This window comes from Lampris incognitus, chromosome 13, assembly GCF_029633865.1.
Source record: "Lampris incognitus isolate fLamInc1 chromosome 13, fLamInc1.hap2, whole genome shotgun sequence".
In the NCBI taxonomy this organism is placed as follows: Eukaryota; Metazoa; Chordata; class Actinopteri; order Lampriformes; family Lampridae; genus Lampris; species Lampris incognitus.
In genome coordinates this window covers 32,953,889-32,970,501 of record NC_079223.1, presented here as the reverse complement: position 1 = coordinate 32,970,501, position 16,613 = coordinate 32,953,889, and the positions used below count along the sequence as shown (strand labels likewise).

Sequence of the window (16,613 nt, the reverse complement as noted above, 5' to 3'; positions counted from 1 at the left end):
ATAATTTGATTAAATTGTTCACTTGAAATCCCACATAAAATGAATGGTACTCAATCCGATAAAGTTATACAAACAATCACCAATAACTGAGTTCTCATAACCAAATACAGTTAAGTAAATCTACTTTTAAAAACATTTGCATAATAGTTACTCATTTCATTTTGTAATCTTTACTGTTAGGTTTTACAACCTGAGAAAGATATCAACCACATTTTAAGCTGCACAATTGCTAATCTGTTTGTCTGTCCTACCTGCAATTATTTATTTATTTATTTATTTATTTATTTTGTGCCATGCAGTACCAAAGGCGCTGAAAACGACATGGAGCCATCATCAGCATGGTGAACACGAAATGTGAGAAAGGGCTTGAACATGTGAAACAGAAGGGGGTCACCATGTCCTGTACTCTGCCCAAATACCCCCTCATCCTCCTCCTGTTGGTGTTGTTCGGCCTCATCTTCCTGCTGCGCAACATCATCACACTGGAGGTGGGGAGCAAAATTGTCCAAGACTGACAAGAGTCTGTGTTGTGTTGGCAGAGAGGATATGTGGGACTCCGAAAGGAATATAACACTGAGGATTAACTCTTCTTTGGAGAAAAAAAAACAGATGGGTGAAAATGTTTAAATTTAGGATAAACGTTGGGCTGTTTCATGACAAGTTATGATTCAAGTCGTAGATGGACCTTTTCATTAGAATTGGCTAGAAGGAGTTATTGAGAAACTATAACTAAATGTTCTTCATAGGATGACTAGTGATTGTTTCTTCGAAAATCACAAGTTGTGTCATAAGTACATCCACTTCTGAACTATTCTACATCAAAGTCAATTCTTAGTATAAATCTACAATGCGTCACTAGTAATGTGAGACATGCTCCCTTTCTTTGAACCCAGACATCATTAAAAAATATTTGGCAGGCATTGAGAATCATACAGACAAAACCTCCACTTCCTGATCACCTCTGTAATGAGAAACCTAACGCTGCTGAATCTTTTTGCAGGGACTCAGCACAGTTCAACGATGCCATCGTCAAAAACCATGATACATCTCCTTGTCACTTGTACCTTCATTTATTTATGTTTCCGCAAAGTGATAAGCTTCTCAATACTTCTCAAGTTATCAGGGACGTTTTTTTTTTCTGTTCGAGTCTAAATGATGCCAGACAGCATTTCAGCGAGCTAAGGGTTGTAAAACGGCTAACATATCATTTCACTCTGTAAACATTGGACATTTTTTTGCATTTGATACTTCTCACACCCTAGAACACCATTGGTGGGTGTTCTGTAGGGCTCAACGATGTATCATTTTAAGTATTTCCTCCAAAAAGACCTCCATTGCTGCAGTCAAATTCACATCTCTTTCTCCTCAGAATCCGAACAGCCAAACGGTTTCAAGGCTCTACCAGTTCCAGAGCAGGATTCTAACGTCACCCAGGGGGGAACTACACTACTGTACCACAACCACAGCTTGTGCACCGATCTGGGCCAGGAGCTGTCTCCCAAGGAAGCCCTGGAGGAGCGCTACCTCCAAGACTCCACTTCATGGCCCGAACCTCCAGCCCATTCCTCCGCCTCAGCGACGCCCCTGCAGCAGACGAGTGGCCCCGTTCACAACCTGTTCACCATCCTGCCAGGGGCGGGAGGAAGGAGGGAATGGCACGTCGGGGACCAAATAGAGGTGCTCGTCCAAATTAAAGACTTCCAGGGACATCCCAAGCGCTATGGGGGTGATTTCCTGGTGGCCCGCCTGCACTCTCCAGAGCTCATCGCCGGGGTGGCGGGTCGCGTTGTGGACCACCAGATTGACTTTTATTCCGCTGTCCTCCCGCTCCTCTGGGATGGCTCAGTTCAGGTGGAGGTGACGCTGGTGCACTCCAGCGAGGCGGTGGCCGTGCTGCGAAGGGTGAGGAAGGAGAGACCCGATCGGGTGTTTTTCAAGAGCCTGTTCCACTCCAACTCCCTTTCTGAAACCACGATATGTAACATGTGTCTGCCTCCCAGCCAGCAGCCACTGTGCAACTACACCGACCACCACATAGCAGAGCCCTGGTACTGTTACAAGCCCAAGACATTGAGTTGCGACACCAGAATCAACCATGCCATGGGAGGCTACCAGAAAGACCTCATCGCCAATGAAGAGGCATTGCTCTTCCAGAGGTATGTAGTGTTAAAATATCCTTTTCATGCAATTCCACAGGTGGTGGCGGTAATATGCCATATCCACTAAATCAAAAGAGAAGATTGCCATCTGATATATAAAAAAGAAAAAAATGCAGCTCTCAAAACAGTTAATAAATAATTTGAAAATGTTTTATATGAGGAAGGAAATGCATTCAATATGTTTGTTAGACCTCAAATGAAAGGCTTCACTGCACAATGTGTTTTGGTGAGAAACTTTGAATTTAAACCAAACTGACTTGTTATCAAGGTGACCTTTAATACACTATAAAATAGTAATAAGATGATATAATGCATTAATAAAAACTTAATAGGCATACACGTTTTCTCAGAAACCATGTGACCGATTAGGTCTGTTAATTCACATTCTCAGTGAGCAGTGGACCAGTAAAACATGAAAATGTTGTCCAATTCATACGTAAGTCAATTGTTGCAGCGTACAACAGCAACTAACTATAGTTACTCACCACTTATTAACCCTTTATAAAGTATGCCTTATTGTAACGTGCTGCTGGGGAAATTATATCACAAAGGGCTGTTAGTTTGTTGTGTTATTACTATTATGTTCAACATCAAGTAAAATTCATTTTTTCTTTCCTTTATCCTAGTGGTGTAAACCTCAAAGTTAAAATTCAGGCTTCAGGATCAGACAGAATCAATGTGCTACCAAAGACGAAGGGTAAAGGATCATATGAATGGATACTATATTGGACATGGATATGTATAGTACATGTTGTGTTTTTTAAAATGACCCGCAACACGTCTTGTTCTTATTTCAGATAAATCAGAGTTAGAAAGCAGCAGCGTGCAATCAAAGCCTGTTAAGTTCATACCATCTGGATATTACTACCAGGGCTCATGGAGGCCACTGGCCGGGATTACGATGCACCAATTCAATGACCCCTCTGCCATTGTTCAGTGCCTGAAGGACAAAGTGGTCAACATGTATGGGGACTCCACCGGCAGACAGTGGTTTGAATACCTCACTGCCTTTGTACCAAGTGAGTCTATTTAGTCTGGTCCTGTGATTTATTTATTTATTTATAGCACCGACAGCTTTATGGGTCTCTCTTACAGAAAAACTCTCCCCTCTAAATCACTTCTTTTTTCATTTTAAGTGTTAAAGGAGTTCAACCTACACAGTCCTAAACAGGTCGGGCCCTACATGGCAGTGGACAGCACACACAACATCCTCCTGAAATACCGCTGCCACGGTCCACCCATCCGCATCTTTCATCAACCGGCTGCGTCACATCCGACGGGCACTGGTGCGACTTCTGGACCGGGCCCCAGGGACCCTCGTGGTGATTCGCTCGGCCAACCTCCAACAGCTGAAAAATGACATGATCTTTTTCAACAGCGATTGGTACTCGCTGCAGCTGGACGCCGTGCTCAGGGCCATGTTTAAGGAAATGGACATCCTGCTGGTGGATGCCTGGGAAATGACGCTGGCACACCACCTCCCTCACAACCTCCACCCGCCACAAGCCATCATCAAGAACATGATAGACATCCTCCTGTCTTACATTTGTCCAGAGAAGAAGAGTAATTAACAAAGGGAGAGGGCAGTGAAGACAGAGGGCTCATTGTTCACAGAGGTTGAGTTTGTATGCGCTGAACGCCGTCTTAATACCAAACACACATCCGTTGTGAGCGTGGCGTGGCCTGACGTTGCTAACATGAGCAAGCACACTCACATCAAATGGAGAGGTCCTAAAGAGTTAATCAACTATAGGCGCCTATTTGTTTGCTATTCTTTATCAAACCTATATCAACTCTTCTTCTTTCCTTTTTTTTGGCGTTTCCCCCCTTTTTCTCCCCAATTGTATCCAGCCAATTACCCCACGCTCTGCTGATTCGGGGAGGGCTGCAGACAACCACATGCCTCCTCCGACACGTGTGGAGTCGCCAGCCGCTTCTTTTCACCTGACAGTGAGGAGTTTCACCATGGGAACGTAATGCGTGGGAGGATCACGCTATTCCCCCCAGTTCCCCCTCCCCCCGAACAGGTGCCCCGACCGACCAGAGGAGGCGCTAGTGCAGTGACCAGGACACATACCCACATCCGGCTTCCCACCGCAGACACGGCCAATTATATCTGTAGGGACGCCTGACCAAGCCGGAGGTAACACGGGGATTTGAACCAGCGATCCCCGTGTTGGTTGGCAACTGAATAGACCACTACGCTACCCGAACACCCCTATATCAACTATTTTTAAGCCTTCTACATCTCATCAGAAAATAACATGGCAGCAAAGTCATTCATTGTTATTATAAACAAGAAGGCTGTATCTGTTACGGCTCGCCCACCCCGCGCCGTGGCCCGCCCACTCCGCGCCGGCAGCCAATCAGCTCGTCAGGGCTGGGCTTAACCGTCAGGGCTGGGCTTAAGTTTGGTGGCCTCCCATGCGCCCGTTGTCAGTTAGTGTTGTAACCTCCCCGCAGTAGCGGCTACTCTTCCCTCACGGTCCTTTTCTCTCCGAACTCACCCCAGCCCTTGGTTTATGTTTTAGTATCCTATTTAGTATCCTGCCGTGTTCCCGTTTTGGATTACCCGCGAGTTTTTCTCCTTGGACTTTCCGTTTTTCTTGTCGCTCATTGCCTCCCTGTGTTTGACTATTTGTACGCGTAAGGAATAAAGTACGCCAATTTTCGGCTAACCCCATCTCTGTCTGGTGTCGTGCGCTTGGGGTCTTCCACAAACCGTAACAGTATCATTGCAAAGAGTCCGACAAATGCAGATATAACACGTAGACTTCAAAGTATCGGTTTCGCAAAGGTGGCAAAATATGTCAGACGCACATCCCCCCAATTCCAAATGTCGAAGCAGGCAGCAGCCTTAAGAGAATTATTTCTAATGTTTTAACTTGAACTGTCAAACTCTTGTTTCCAAACTGGGGACATTATCGACCATACCTTGACAAAATATTTTACCATAGTTTCCAGTTATGTGGGGGTTTTTTTGTTTTGTCTGTAATGGTTATTTGGGATTTTGGAAGTGTCAGAATCACTGTATCATTGATTAGTTTTTCCATCATGTGGGATTTCTTTGTCAAGCATATTGTTTTGAGAAATGACAGCTTTTGTTAGTTAAATGTAATATAAATGTTTTTTAGGATGTTGACATTGCTCACATTTAATGTATTTTTTTTCTAAATTTGAAAAAAATTTTTTAAAGCCTTTCATTATACTGATATGTGGTGACATAAAAGATCTTCTAGACATTCGAGGATACATATTCCCCAACCCTCCTAAATTCAGTTTGTGACACTTCAAACATCCATCCATTGTCCATCACAGTGACGACCCCTTGAAACGTACAGTTTTGACCAGTTTAAACAAAGTATGTGGGCTATGGTCAGAAAAAAAAAGCGCCTGTAGTATGTTGACACAAAAAACAGCTATTGCCCATGTCTGTGATCAAACACGGCTACTCTCAGGTGAAGAAAGATGTGCAAGAAATAACAATAAAGGGTTTGACCTTACTACCTGCACCAACAGCTGGTGCAGATAGGGGTTATCCTGATCACTGGGATGCCTCAGCAGTGATGAAGAGCCGTGTCTCTCTGGCATGACGTGTTAACTTGGGCAAATCAAGTATAACATGGAATGCATCTAAACATATCAAGCAAATTCATGATTATATCAATGATAGGTAATATAATCACAAGAAAGCCACTTTATTTGACATTGTATTCTTATAACAAATTGTATTCTTACAGTGAATTTGTTCTCTGCATTTAACCCATCCTATTGTATAGGAACAGTGGGCAGCTGCAGCGCCCGGGGACCAACTCCAGTTCTTCTTTCCATTAAGTTCAACAGAATGGGCAGTAGAAGCCCAGGAATTTTGTCATTTTAATAATGGACATGAAAGCCCACTAGAGAGTGCAGGAAAACTACATTTTGCATGTGTGTGTGTGTGTGTGTGTGTGTGTGTGTGTGTGTGTGTGTGTGTGTGTGTGTGTGTGTGTGTGTAAGACAGAGAAAGACAAAAGAGGAGGAGCTCCAGTGATTTGGTAAGCCATCAACCAAGTGTATCTATCTGCAGCCTGCCGCTAGTACACACATGCCCCCACAGTGCAATACACACCCACACCATTACAAGAAACGCCCATGCCAGATTAACAAACGCCCACTTTTCGCTCATACATCTATGAGCCCAATATCACAAATTTCAAATTTGCCCCAGGGGGCTTTACAGCAACACAACATCTTGTCCTTAGACCCTAGCATCCGATAAGGAACAACTCCATAAAATAAACCAAAATAACAACAGAAAACCTTTAATGGAGAAAAAATTAGGAAGAAACCTCAGAGAGCAAAAGAGGAAAGATCTCGCACCCAAGATAGACCACGTGCAATGGATGTTGTGTGTACACAATTGTGAGGGCAACTCATATTTGATGTTTGCTTACTTTTAATCTTTCACTATGACCTTACATTGGTTAGATAGATGCTTAAAGTCCATGTGTAATAGAACCAAGGTAGTCTTATAAAGTGTATTCTCCAGTTGCACAAATAAAGGCCTATTGTTAATTGTTGATTGATAGCAGAGGAATGTATGGGTGACTCACTGAGTGTAGCAGTCTGTCCACACTAATTTCAGAAGTGGCCTTGGTGGATGAGAGCTGGAAGACATGAGTTAAGGAGGAGAAGAACAGACAACTGCCCTATAAGAGAGACTGTACTGTATTGATCGGTGCACATTCAAGCACCTGTGTCTGTTCATTGAACATATATTAAAATCTTGTGACAATACTGTAAGAGATTTTTGTCTCGTTCCTCATGTAATGTCAGAGTGGAATTAAATAATTGCCACAACAGTTTGGGGGCTCGTCCGGGATGCCTAACTCATATTCTTCCTTGACCCACTCTCTGTGCAGAATCTGGCCGGCCAGTCTGGTGAAGGGATTGAAAAATCGCCTAAGACCCAGGAAGTCTACCTTCCCTAAGGATAGCTCGTAGTCGACTCCCGGGGTTGAGAAGAGATGGTTGTGTGATTGTGGGGGGAGGAATTGTATGACAGGGCTTTTTTATTTAAATGAGGATACAGTATGGGTGTAACGGTATATGTATTCGTCCCGCGAATTTACGGTACGGACGTCACGGTTCGGTACATGCAGCCGTATGACGAATACGTCTGAGAGTCAGTCACACTGACATAGCCTAAAGGCGAGAGTATAGCTCATAGACTGTAAAAATAGCCGTTCTGATCCACACTCCAATTGAGAAGGTGGCGATAAAGCACTTCAACGCTGTTTGTCAACCGCCATTAAGGAACAAGAAGAGCAGAAGGAATGCCAAAACATTAAGCGGACGCTTTCACGTGGACTACGACGGTGAGTGTAAATGAGACACAGGAGCTAGAAGACCCGCCTGCTACTTTCAAATCAGCTGTGTGCGAAAATTTGGGGTTCGCAGTGGACTACAGCAGCGATGGAGAGCCAGTGGTTGATCCGACAAAGACTGTTTGTCAGCGTTGTTCAGCAGTTGTACGGTACGTCAGTGGAAACACATCGAACATGCTAACGCATGTAAGTTGACATCACCCTGATGTGCCAGTCACCAGAGCCGGGCAACAACTAATTATCCCCGCTGCTTTTAAGCAGCCTCTAGATACCAAACCAGACAATGCCAAAACCATTACAGAAGCAATTGGCTTCTACATTTCAACATCTATGCGCCCAAGTGCAATAGTAAGATGAAGTGTATGCCTACATGGCAGAGGAGTGCATTTCAATCGATTCCAATCCGCTTGCCTGGGGGAAGGATCATGAGTCTGTTTATCCTAATCTAGCCATGTTGGCACGTTGTTATCGGGCTGTACCTGCCACGTCAGTCCCCAGCGAGCGGGTCTTCTCAACAGCGGGTGACATAGTGACTGCCAACAGATCTGTACTCAGCACTGACAATGTGGACGAACTGATTTTTCTGAAGAAAAACTTAAAAATAGAATGAAGCTTGAGCGAGTACCTTTTAAGAGGTGCCTTTCAGACTCACAAGTTAATCACACATGTGATACATTGCTCCTAAGGGCACTGATTTTATTTTCTTATATTTTATATTGTATTTATTTTTCATTTTCACACCAGGAGATGTAATTCAGTGCTGTATTGCTTTTTATTTTGCATCAGCCCTAGGCCGAAATAATGAAACACTCCTTGTTATTATTTGTAGTATTTTCAGAACATGGCCGCTGCTTTTCAGTTTTTTATCGAACCTTTTTGTTTGACAACATCCAACATAAAACTATGGCCTATGTATATTTGCTGTTTACATTTAACTTTATAATACAGTATATGGAAAAGTTTCTTTATTTTTATATAGAAGTTACCAAAAGTTGCCAGTTTGCAAACTCTTCGGTGATGTCATCGTAATCCAGGGAGGTGGTAAATTCGTTCTCAACCGCCAACACTGCAAAAGCATTCAGTTCTTGTCCTTTACTGTTGATCTCAGGTACGTTTTAATGCGTTTCAGCAAAGAAAACGACCTTTTTCCAGAGCAGTTTGCAATGGGTAATGTCAGATACATGCGAAGGCAAATGTCCACGTTAGGGAATAGATTCTCCAGACCAAGCTCTCTGAGCTTCTTATACCTGCCCATGACTGATTGTTCACCCTTTGCCATTGAGCTGAACTGACAAAACTCTTCCGTAAAGTTATTTTCAAGATCACGTGGGTACTTCTCTTTGAGATGTTCTGTCGCTGCACGCATTTCTCGGATGTGTTTCTCGGATTTGTAAGAAAACCGAATTTTCCTCCACGTTTTTGTAGGCGGCGTTGCGTCGTCGCACTTCCTGTGACAGGCAGTCACAGATGACATAATGTGTGTCAATCAAGAATGCATCCCTTCCTGAGCGTCTGACGTCTGGAGTTGCACGCTCGCCGAACATTACGTTCCTTGCCCGAGTTCTTTGGCTATCAGCCCTGTAGCCCTCAGTTGCAGTAAGAGTTTTAGCCTCTGCTTCGTATGCTTCAAATTTGTTTCTGGCCTTGCCTGTGAATTCTATAAGTGAATTGTACAGAATAGGAACTGTGTGCATATATCTATTTGTACCCCCTGCAACGCTTTGCTGGATAAATGTATTATTTTGAGAATGTCATCCCATACTACAGTCATAACTGCAGTTTCAAGGGTGCCCATTGCTGTTATTAATTGACATGCCTCGTATTGCGCTGCTTTTGGGGTTCCATGGTCAACAGAGATTTCGTTCAACCCTTCTTGAATGGCTTCTTAGCCAAATCTCAGAGCCTTCGTTGAGTCAGCTCTCGCAGACCACCTAGTGGCAGAAAGGCTATTCAATGTCAGACCTCGCTCGCATTTTGTGAGGTGTGATGTTAGAATCTCCCACCGCCGTGTCGAAACTAAGAAAAAGTGGTATAGACTTTGAATGAAGCCGAAAAACGAAACTGCTTCTAGGCAACATTCTGCTGCACATGTACCAACCAAATTAAGAGAATGTGCAGAGCATGGTGCAAATTCAGCGAGAGGGTTTTCCTTTCTTATTCTAGCCTGAAGTCCAGAATATTTACCTGCCATATCCCTGGCATTATCGTAGCTTTGGCCACGACAGTCCAGTAAATCATGGTCCAATTCTTTTAATGCTGATTTGAGCGTTGTCTCCATGTGTTCTGCGCTATGACCATGCAGTGGTATGAAGTCTAAAAACCTCTCCACAGGTTCGTCACTCTTCTGCTGGACATAGCGAATTATCAAGGCGAGCTGATCAACATCGTGTGACGTCAGGTGTTGACTCGACAACGATAGAAAAATACTTGCCATCTTTAATTTCTTTAACAATGACACGCAGGATCTTTTCAGCCATCAGCTGAATAAACTAATTGCAAATGGTAGAGGACAAATAATTAGTATTTCCCCTGCCCTTGTTTCTATATTTCGCTAAATGTTCTGATAACAGCGGATCAAAGCAACTAATTAACTCCAAGCAGCCCAAAACGTTCCCATTGTGGGGCGATGCTAATAACTCCTCATCACTGCGGAAGGGCAGTCCTCGGGAAGAAAGAAATCAGATAGTCGCTACTATACGTTTTAGAATGTTGCGCCAGTGTGCTCTCTCGGATTCGACTTGATGTACTAAATTTGAATCGATTTGTGCATTTTTATTTCCGAATGACGATAGACTAAGCACCGCACTGCGATGGTCCATAGAGTTTTCATGTTCATGTAAGCGACTGGAAGCATTTTTTGAGTCATTAAGTCCGGTGGTAAATGCAGTGTCTCTTTTACAAAACAACTTGCAGCAATAACAGAAAACCAAGCCACTAGAGGGTGAGTATATCAACCGTTCTCTCGACAGGACTTCTCCATTTAGAGTTTTTCCTAAAGAGATGTTCCTTGGTTAAGCTTCGGTTAGTATCTCCGTATTTTCTCAGAGATGCAGAAAAATCCCCAATATTTCGACACGGTTTGTTTGATGCTAAGTAATCTCACATTTTGTCGTCATTGTTATCCAACTTTGCAGGGTCAGAAGAATAGCTTGCAATCACCCTGCCTGGGTCCAGCTGTTCTGTGAAATAAACGTTTGGCTCACGTTCTGTGACCTGTTCTGTCTTGTCCTCTGACATCGTACCAAAGTCCTGCTTCTCTGTAGTGAACCAGTTTGTTTTGCTATGTTTTCTTCCTCTGTTGTCCATCGTTGCTCGTCGTGCTTTTGTGTCGTTGTTAAAGAACCGTCCTCCTCGGAGTTGCAACCCGCTGCTGCTCTGCTGCTAACGTCACCATCATCAGATAGGCCTACTGTAGGCTCGCCTACCTTGGATGTCGAGTCTTTGGGTGCGGAGGGTCGATGACTGAAGCTGGCTTTCTGTGGATTTTGATGCTGGGCTAGGCCCCGAGAAGAACTTTTGTAAAGCCACTCTCTGTCGTTTTTTTTCTTCCTCTTCATTTTTTGTTTTTATTTGTTTTGCTGCACCCGAAAGCTTTGCTGCTGTGAGGCTACTGCTAACATACGAGCATAATCCGTGTACTGACTAAACCGGAAAGACTTTTTCGCGCACATAGCAAGGTGCTTAGGTTCTGTAATGATAACAAAATAATAATCACAAACCTGGTGGTGAAGTAAGCGGTGCACGGTGCGCGTATCTCATGCAACAAATGGACACACACACATGGACACACATGTCCCACGTAGAAGAGGCTGCACCGCTTAAAAACTACATTGATATAAAGTTGTAGATTGATTTTTATTTATCCAAAATTATTTTAAAATATTTTATTACATTACATTACAGTCATTTAGCCGAAACTTTTATCCAAAGCGACTTACAATAAGTGCATTTAACATAGGAAATCCGGAGAACTACTAGTCATCAGAGGTCATAATTGCATCTAAACAAGCGTCTAAGAGCAAAACCAGTGCTAAAGTAAAAGTGCAATAAAGAGTTTTTTTTAAATTAGTGAATACAATAAGTGCTAAGAACAATTAACAGAGTAGTACCAAAGGATCTGAATCAAGTGCAACTGGACTTGTTATATATCCGTGAAGACGTTTCGCCTCTCATCCAAGAGGCTTCCTCAGTTCGTGCCTTTCTGACTAGACCAAGCTAGTCTGACTGGCTGCTGATGAGACTCAGAATTTATCGAGGATAAATTCTGAGTCTCATCTGAGTCTCATCACCAAATTGTATCTGGTAGTAAAAAAAAAACAATCGGAGTTCCAAATACTTAAAATTCGTCGACAGACCTTTGTCTCGTAAGCTCACAGATGAAATTCTAACACTTTTCAAAATCAATAAATGTCAATACTCTAAACTTTGTAACTTTCTGTGGCTGTGTATACAGTCGTCGGTTCAGGAGCACATTTTCAGGGGCGATCACAAAAAGGAAAAAAAGAAAAGAAAAGAAGACGTTTTACGTTTTATTTACGTGTTACACAAAACGTAAAACATTACACGACACATCGTTTAATATTACTGTAACCGATTATTTTCTTGCCCGGTGCGGGATCCGATATAGTGTACCGCACCACAAGGCGACATCGCTAACCGCTCGGCTAAAGGGTCAGACCCGTTAGTTAGGGGCTAACGTGTCTTATTAGTAGTTTACAGTAATGTAACCGGTTATTTTCTTGACGGTGCGGGATTCGATACGCGGTGTACTGCACCACAAGGCGACATCGCTAACCGCTCGGCTAAAGGGTCAGAACCGTTAGTTACGGACTAACGTGTCTTATTAGTAGTTTACATTACTGTAACCCAGTTAAAACATGTGGTTATAAGGGGTGATGCTATAGTATAAATAGTGTTAAAACATTTAAATAAGGTTTAGTTTAAAAGGGTTTAAGAAGGTTAAAATCATTTTAAAAAGTGTGTTGTGTTTTTGTTTATTAAAGAGTATAGTGTTTTCCTGGAAACTGTCTAAACCAGCATTTACGGGCGTTGATGACATGCTGCAGGAGTACAGGTCGGGGAGGTGTTTCGGCACGGACGAGAGAGGGGAGGGACGGTGGACGACGGAACCGGAAGATAGTGGCGAGTGAGCGCGATACAGATAACCTCTGTGTTGTATGTTAAGTTTAGAGTGCACAAACCATTGTGTAATTTATATCTTAGGATTGTTTACACAACAGTCGGGATGAGAGTATAAATGATATTGTAGAGCCGAAGGAACGGAGAAGACCGTAGGTTCACACTTTAGCCGTGTAGGCAACTTTCTTTAATCACGGTAAATCAGCGAGACAAACAAAACCCACCGCTCGACTGAGCGGAGGTGGCAAGAATAATCAGAATACTGGCTGGACAACCATAACTTAACCCTGCGTTAACCTGCCAGGGCAACCATGACTTAACCCTTAGTTCCTGGGTTGAATTCTGTCCCCAATACGTGTCCACCACATGAGCCCCCCCAGAATTCGCCCTAGTAATCGAAGTCAGGCAGGCGCGGGTGGACGACAGGCCGTCCGCGGCGGCTCCGGATAACAGGGGCCGGAGTGTCTGTGGGAGGCATTGACGCGGGCCTGTGGAGGTCGGCCTGAGGAGCAGAAGAGGCAGCTCGGGCCTCCACGGGGGGAGGAGGCGGAGCCGGGGGACGACCGCGACGAGGAGGTTGGGCTAACTCCAACGGCTGCGTCAAGTCCAGGTGTGCGGGTTTAACTCGGTCCACTGAAACATGCTCGGCCGTGCCCCCAAAATCCACCACCAGGTGCTTAGTTCCCCGTTCCAGGACGCGGAAGGGGCCGTCATAAGGGGGTTGCAGAGGGGGGCGGTGTGCGTCGTGACGGATGAACACGTAGTCCGCTGACTGCAGACCTGGGGGCACCTGGGACACCGGAGCGCCGTGTTGGGCGGTAGGGACGGGTGTGAAAGCTCTGACCCCGTCCAGCAAGGAGGCTCGTTGGTCCACAGCTGACCAGGGACGCGTTGCATTGGGCATGAAATCGCCTGGGACTCGCAGCGGCGTGCCGTACACCAGCTCCGCAGAGGAGGCTTGTAGGTCTTCCTTCGGGGCGGTCCGCAGGCCCAGCATGACCCATGGGAGCTTGTCAACCCAGTTGCAGTCCTTGAGAGTAGCCCAAAGCGCAGCCTTCATGGACCGGTGGAAGCGCTCACATAGGCCGTTCGCCTGAGGGTGGTAGGCGGTAGTGCGGTGAAGCTTGACGCCCAGAGCCTCACCCACAGCATTCCATAGCTCTGAGGTAAACTGTGGCCCACGGTCAGATGAAAGGTCGGAAGGCGTACCGAAACGTGAGACCCACGACCCAATAAAAGCCCGGGCCACATCAGCAGACGTCGTGGATGCCAGGGGAACAGCTTCAGGCCAGCGCGTAGTCCTGTCCACCACAGTGAAGAGGTAGGTGAACCCATGGGAGGGGGGTAGGGGACCAACCAGGTCGACGTGGACATGGTCAAATCGTCTCTCCGGCACTGCGAAGCGTTCCAGGGGCGCCTTAATGTGGCGGTGTATCTTAGCCCGCTGACAGGCAACACACGAGTCGGCCCACGCTTTCACGTCTCTCTTAAGTCCCTCCCACACAAACTTAGCAGAGGTCAGGCGCACGGATGGCTTACCGCCTGGATGAGAGAGGCCGTGCACAGCTTCAAATACGGGGCGTCTCCAGCTGTGCGGGACGATGGGCCTGGGCTGTCCTGTGGAGACGTCACACAGGAGGGTGACACCTGTGTCGCTGAAAGGAACGTCCTGCAGGCGGAGCCCCGTGTCGGAGGCCCGGAGACGGAGGATGCTCGGGTCCGTGGCCTGGTCAGCAGCCATCTGTGCATAGTCAAGGCCTAGGTGGACCGCTCCAATCACTGCCCTAGACAGGCAGTCAGCTACCTGGTTAGACTTACCAGCGACGTGCTGGATGTCGGTAGTGAATTCCGAAATGTAGGAGAGTTGTCGCTGCTGGCGAGCGGACCATGGCTCGGCCGTCTTGGACATGGCAAACGTGAGGGGCTTGTGGTCCACGTACGCAGTAAACTCGCGGCCCTCTAGCAGGAAACGGAAATGCCGGACGGCGAGCCAGAGACCGAGGAGTTCCCTGTCAAAAGTACTATACTTGCGCTCTCGGGGTGTAAGCTGGCGACTGAAAAAGGCCAAAGGCTGCCAAGCCCCCCCCACCCACTGTTCGTGAACCGCACCAACAGCATAGTCCGATGCATCCGTGGTTATGGAAATAGGCGCTGTAGGTGAAGGATGCGCTAGCAGGGTAGCCTGGGAGAGCGCAGCTTTAGTCTCGGTGAACGCACGGTCCCGCTCTGCTGTCCAGTCGACCGCCTGGTTGGGGGACATGCCTTTCAGCGCCTCGTACAGTGGCCGGATGATAAAGGCGGCTCGAGGAATGAAGCGGTGGTAGAATGTCACCATCCCGATGAACTCCCTGAGCGCACGAGCTGTTTGGGGGCGCGGAAAGGCCGCCACCGCTTCCACCTTTGAGGGCAGGGGGACTGCCCCGTCCCCAGTGATGCGGTGCCCGAGGAAATCAATGGCTGTCAGCCCGAACCGGCACTTCGCCGGGTTGACGATCAGCCCATGCTGGCTGAGGCGTGTGAAGAGGGCATGAAGATGGGACAGGTGTTCTTCCTCGGAGGCGCTGGCGATGAGTATGTCGTCCAAATAGACGAAGATGAAAGGAAGGCCACGGAGCACTGAATCCATCAGCCGCTGAAAGGACTGGGCCGCGTTTTTGAGTCCAAATGGCATTCGTAGGAATTCAAATAGGCCGAATGGGGTTGTCACCGCTGTCTTGGGGATGTCTGAGGGGTGCACGGGAACTTGATGATAACCACGGACCAGGTCGACTTTTGAGAAGACGCATTTGCCAGACAGGTTTGCAGAAAAGTCCTGGATATGCGGGACAGGATAGCGGTCAGGCGTGGTGGCGTCATTTAGTCGGCGGTAGTCCCCGCATGGGCGCCAACCTCCATCAGGCTTAGCGACGATGTGGAGTGGGGACGCCCACGGGCTGTCAGAGCGGCGGATGATCCCCATGCGTTCCAGGTGCTCGAACTCAGACTTGGCAATGGCGAGTTTGGCGGGGTCGAGACGCCTGGCTCTGGCGTAGACCGGGGGCCCCTTCGTAGCAATGTGATGCTCCACCCCATGCTTAGCGGTGGGTGCAGAGAAGGTAGGCTGGGTGAGGTCAGGGAACTCAGCGAGGAGGCGGGTGAACTTGTCTGCCTCTGAGAGAGAGTTGGCTAGACCTGCATAGGCCGCTTCCCTCCGCGTACATGCGAAGGAGGAGAAGGTTAAGGCATCGACCAGACGGCTGTTCTGAATGTCCACTAGCAAACCGTAAGCGCACAAAAAATCAGCTCCGAGGAGGGGAAGCGTTACATTGGCCATGACGAACTCCCACGTGAAACGTTGTCCACCAAAACACAGTTCTACAGACCGCACGCCGTAGGTGTGGATAGGGCTGCCGTCAGCCGTCGCCAACTGGGGGCCCCGCTCCCCGCCCATGATGTCGACGTCAGTAGCAGGGAGCACGCTTCTCTGTGCGCCCGTGTCACAAAGAAATCGCCGACCGGAGATGGTGTCGAGGATGAAGAGTAGCCTGCTCGTATCGCCAACACTCATGGCCACTACTGAGTGTTGGCCCTCTCGTTTCCCGTCGGCCTGTAGTTGCAGGGGGAACGGCACCGTTTAGCTTTCGCACCAAATCGAGCGTGGTACATACAGAGTCCAGAGGGCTTGTAGCGGTCTGATGCTGTGGCGCCACCGTCGGGCCACGCCCGCGATGTCGGCGGGGGGCCAGTGAAGGTAGGAGCCAGCACCCCGGCATGGGAGGAACGTTGTGTAGCGACGAAGAATCGGTCAGCCTCCTTTGCCAGCTCACGGGGATCAGTGATGGTGGAGTTAGCGAGCGCAGTCTGGACGTGGGGCGGCATGTTGCGCAGAAACAGCTCCATAAACAGGAAACATGGCTTTTCTTGACCCAGTAGGTTTAACATCCTGCTCATTAGCTCCGATGGTTTG

At 47.0% G+C, this 16,613-nt stretch overlaps 1 pseudogene; it reads left to right on the top strand.

Annotated features, from left to right (window-relative positions):
• The first annotated feature begins 395 nt into the window (after positions 1 to 395).
• On the top strand, positions 396 to 3,730 carry LOC130122503 (NXPE family member 3-like; annotated as a pseudogene).
• The last annotated feature ends 12,883 nt before the right edge of the window (positions 3,731 to 16,613 follow it).